The sequence below is a fragment of the Herpailurus yagouaroundi genome, unplaced genomic scaffold, assembly GCF_014898765.1.
Source record: "Herpailurus yagouaroundi ecotype Mexico unplaced genomic scaffold, PumYag 161, whole genome shotgun sequence".
Classification (NCBI taxonomy): Eukaryota; Metazoa; Chordata; class Mammalia; order Carnivora; family Felidae; genus Herpailurus; species Herpailurus yagouaroundi.
The window spans coordinates 5,345,701-5,350,324 of record NW_024412402.1 but is presented as its reverse complement, the minus strand read 5'-3'; the positions used below and the strand labels follow the sequence as shown (position 1 = coordinate 5,350,324).

General features: G+C 51.8%; 1 pseudogene; it reads left to right on the top strand.

The window, feature by feature from the left end:
* The first annotated feature begins 3,344 nt into the window (after positions 1-3,344).
* LOC121035674 (uncharacterized) lies at positions 3,345-3,499 on the top strand (annotated as a pseudogene).
* The last annotated feature ends 1,125 nt before the right edge of the window (positions 3,500-4,624 follow it).

The window sequence follows — 4,624 nt, the reverse complement described above, 5'->3', positions numbered from 1 at the left end:
GCCCCACTCCTCTGCCTCCCATGGAGCCTAGAGCTAAATCACACACTGAGGTCAGACAGCCCAGGCAGGATACAGCCAGACTCTACTGGGAGGAGCCTGAGCACCTGTTGGGCTCCCTGGTCTGTGACCTTGCTCTGGTTCATCAACTGCTGAGCTTTCTCCCAGGACCCACCACCTTCTTGCCAGACATCAGGGAAAGGGTGCTGGCTGAACCCCTTGAGCCTCTGGGCCTTGTGGGTGCACCACTGCTTCCTGGCCCACCTTATGGCTCTCTCATTCCCTAGCCCATTCTCACCTTGCCTTCTCAACCCATTATTCTTCAACAATTATTGGAAGGATGCCTCTTAGCTTCCAAGGGAGCTAATTCATCCTTTGAGACCTCAGCAGCCAGTGGCATAATCTGGCATTCACCTAGCGCAGGAGAAGTGTGCCTCTGGCCCAACATCCATACCTAGTTAATGATTCAAGAACCAGGACGCAAGGGCCAGAAGTGTAAGTCTGAAGCTTTTTTCATGACACCACATTTCCACCTAAGCCACTGTCCCTCTCCACACAAACAACTCATTGATATCTCCACAACTTTATTAGACTTCGCTCATGATGTCCCTGGACACTTGCTAAATCCATGTGGGGAGGTGGGGTTTCCTGAGTGCAGGCCCAGCCTGAGGACTATTACAGGGCAGAATATTCTAGAAAGACAGCTGAGGACTGGAATGAAATGGACATTTCTGTGTTTTTCTCACGGACAGGCCCCTCTGAGCGACTAACAGGTCATAAGCATGGCCCCAGGAAGGCTGCACTCAGGCCTGAAGAAGGAGTCAGACACTCCTGGGTGTGGCCGGGAAAGAGGGATTCGGAAGGGCAGTTCATGGGCTGCTATGAGGTGGGAGGGCAGGGTTAGGGCCTGCAGCTGAGGTCTATAAATCTGCAGGCCTTTCAAGAGCACAAAGCCTCAGGCAGCAGACCCTGTAGGGTGTTGGGGGAGGCTCACCGAGCAGGAGCTGGGGGCAGGGAGAGGAGACGCCAAGGCCAGCCAAGCGGGTCCTTCTGTGGGGTGGAGAGCCAGAAGGTCTCTGGCTCCTGCCAGACTCCACACCAGTATGTGTTCAGCATTTATTTTTTTATTTTTATTATTATTATTTTTTTTTTTTTATTATTTTTTTTTTTTGGTGCACTGTCAATCGTTACCTTCCTCCTAGCTAACTCATCTCCCCTGGGACAGCTAAGGTAACTAGGCTCCTCCTTGTCTTACTAAGCTTCTGAAAGCCAAGTTACAACTTTTCTGAAAAGGTAACAAATTCTCAAGGTAAAATTGCAGAGATTCTAGCCCAACTGGGGCCAGGTGGGTCAGAGCACTCTCTTCTACAGAACTCCTTAGTCTCAGGCCTCTGGGGTGGGGGGTTCTGCCCTGGGCTAGTCCCTGCCCAGCCTATGAAGGGTTGGAAGCTGGCTCCCCATCCCCCCCTCCGGACTCCTGCCTCAGCCCCACCCTCACTCGGAGTGATCTGATTTGTGCTAAGAGGAGTACAACCCCCCCTGGGATCAGAGTGGATAATTCTGGACTTCTTCCATTGGGGTCATCTTACTGACTGGTTATTCATCTGGGCCCAGGGGAAGGAGGGGGGGAGGGCTAACAGCGCACTCCGTCCATTAACTCCTTCATTGCTGGCCTGTCTGCCGCCAAGTTAATGCAGGAGCTACAAGGAGGCAGCTGTTCCCTAGAGTGGGGTACAGCCTTCCTGCAGCTGTTCTGGCATTTCTGATGGGTTGGCGTCTAAGATGTGGGTGGGTGCTTGCCCTGTCGTCCAGTCTACAAATCTAGCCTAACGCATCTGAGGAACTCTGGGGGTCTGGCCTCAGCTTCTTCCCTGTCCTGCATTCACCTGACATAGAATAGGCACATTATAAAAAAGACAAATTATTTGCAAAGAAAAATTTCCCCATGCCATGAGAAGAGGCAGACAGAGATAAATGAAGTGAGTTGCTTTCTGAGATTCTTAGTCCCTTCCTTTCCTTTCCAGAGGCCAGCAGGTCTATAGTCTGCTTTCTGTGGTGTCTCTCTCCAAAGAGGCAGGGGCATGAAAGGAAGACTACACGGGCTCTTCCAGGGAGATGAGGATGTGAGAAAAGCAGAGAAGGAGACCCAGGTCCTAGCTGGGAGGAAGGAAGATGGCACCTAGGACAATGCCCAGGGGGTGCTGGTTCTCAGGTGTGAAGGAGAAGGAGGGGAAGTGGTCCCCAGGCCTCTGACCTTGACCGGTAGCACCCCTGCAGGCCCCACAGCAGTCTTGCTGCCAGCTTTCACAGATGACAGTTCACACTGAAATAACTCGTTCCAAGGGTAGTTGGTGATCGATGACTCAAATTAAGCCTCAGAAAAGGTTTTTTCCCTCCCTGACACTATATAGGTTTCTCAGCTTATCTCCTCCCTGGATGGTTGTATAAGCCAGGTGGTGGCTACCTGAACTCTCTAGAAAAAAAGTGAGTTCACAGAGGATTTAAGGACTGAGTGAGCCCCAGGATGGATTGAAGGTCCAACACCCAAACACCAGCCATCATCTTTCCCAGGCAGCTGTCTACCACTTCTCTACCCATCACCCCCTTTCTCTGTTTGCTGCTCCTGCCTTCCTGCACCCCAGCCTCCCTCCACAGCTCAGAGGGTTTCAGCTTCTAAATCAGGTTATCTCTCCAGTCTGCATTCCTGGTAACTGAATTATCTCTGCAGGATGACACAGAGGTCTGGGCAGAGTGGGAGGGGCTGTCTGGGCTGGGGACTGTCTTCCTGACTGCTCCCCAAGCGTGGTCCTTGTGCCACCTCCCCCCAGCTGATGTCTCAGCCCCCTTCTCTCCCTCCTCATCACAGCCTCTCAGTCCTGGAGGAAAGAGGGCAAAGCGGTCTTCAAGGATGCTGCTGATTGCCCGGTAGGGCAGAGAGCCAGTGGGCCACAGAGGTCAGCTCTGTTCTTGGCAGGAAATGAGGGGCCGACATGGAAATGCCACCCAGGCTGCAACCAAGATCAGTGGAGTGGCAGCTCTGAGTGGGCAAGGCAGAGGGAAGTGAAGGGCAGGCCTGGCCCCCTCCCTGGCAGTCTCAGTCCCTGGGACCTGCAGGGGTCAGCATTCCAACATTCTGGGCTGGGCTGCCTGGGAACCCTGTTCTTTGTTAGTGTCTCTAGAATGTCAGGGAACCTGTGGACCACCTAAGACAGAAGTAGTGGAAAGGCTGAGCCCAAGAATTGTGAGCAGATGGCAGCTGTGGTGTGAGAATGAGTCTTTTAGCAAGGCATCCCAGGAAGGAGCGAACTTGGAGAAATAAGGATCTAGGGATTCATATAAGAGGGCTCAGCTTTGCGCAGTGGCGGTATCGTAGCCAATGAGGTTTATCCGAGGCGCGATTATTGCTAATTGAAAACTTTTCCCATATAAGAGGGCTCATGGGGTCATTGAGGCCTTTTTACAGACCACAGTGCAGTTAATGCACACTTCCTCAACCTTGAAAGCTAAGTTTCTCTAAATACGGTCTTAGATCACTCTCCCCCTTCACCCACCTCCCCCCCCCCCCCCCCCCCACACACAAAGGCACCTACTAAAAGTGTTGGCTGAAATGCAGGTTACTGGTTCTCAATAAGGATATACTGAATCAGATTCTCTAGGGACGGGGCCTGGAATATGCATTTATAATAGATACTCCAAAGGTAACAATAAGAGCCTAGGTTCATACAGCACTTACTCTGTACTGGTTTCTTTCACCTATATTAACTCCGAATTTGCATAACAATGTGTGAGGTAGGTTGTATTACCCTTTCCTGAGGCAGATGATGAAACCTAGGCCCTGAGAGGTTGTCTAATTCCTTAGTCATTGAACTGGGATTCAGACCTGGGTGGGCAGCTGCCAGAGCTGGGTTCCTAGCCATCACATGACACAGCACTGCTGCTGCCCACGGAGGCCAGTGTTTGAAACCCCTCTCATCAGTGTCCCAGCTTCTGCAGCAGAGGGAGGATTCTGAGCAGGAGCTGGTGCTGCCATTACTGGCGGTGTAGGGTGGGGCGCAGGTGATGGTCTAGGAAGACCACTGACCTAGGATTCAGGAGGTCAGGCCATGATGCTGACAACTGGACAACTTTAGGCAGGGTTATCCTCCTCTTGAGATCTCAGTTCTAGCCATCTGTCAGGAGAATGCTCAGCTAGATGGCTTTTAGATTCCTTCCTGGCTCTGACATTTGAAAAATATGTGCATTTCCTTTTTCTGAGCAGCTGGGGCATCTTCCTGGGAGGCCATGCATGCATGTGCGTGTGTGTGCATGTGTGGGGCAATTATATGTTGGAGAACCAACTGTCTCCAGATCAAGACTGGCCAGGCATACATGTTTGGCGGCCATAAGTCTGGATCTATAGCAGGCTGGGCCAGAGGGGATAGGTTGGGACTTATTGGGGAAGAATTTGCATTGGTGCTAAGGCTGTCTCTGTCTTGACTGTCTAGTTTTGTCCTGAAACAGGGCCCTCAGGCTCACCTGGGAGGGTGAATGAGAGAAGAGACAGAAAATTGTTGGAGTGACATGGGAGCAGCTTCAGTAAAGCAGAATCCCAGAAGCACCCCCAGCTTGGAGCTGGCCGCTTAGAAAT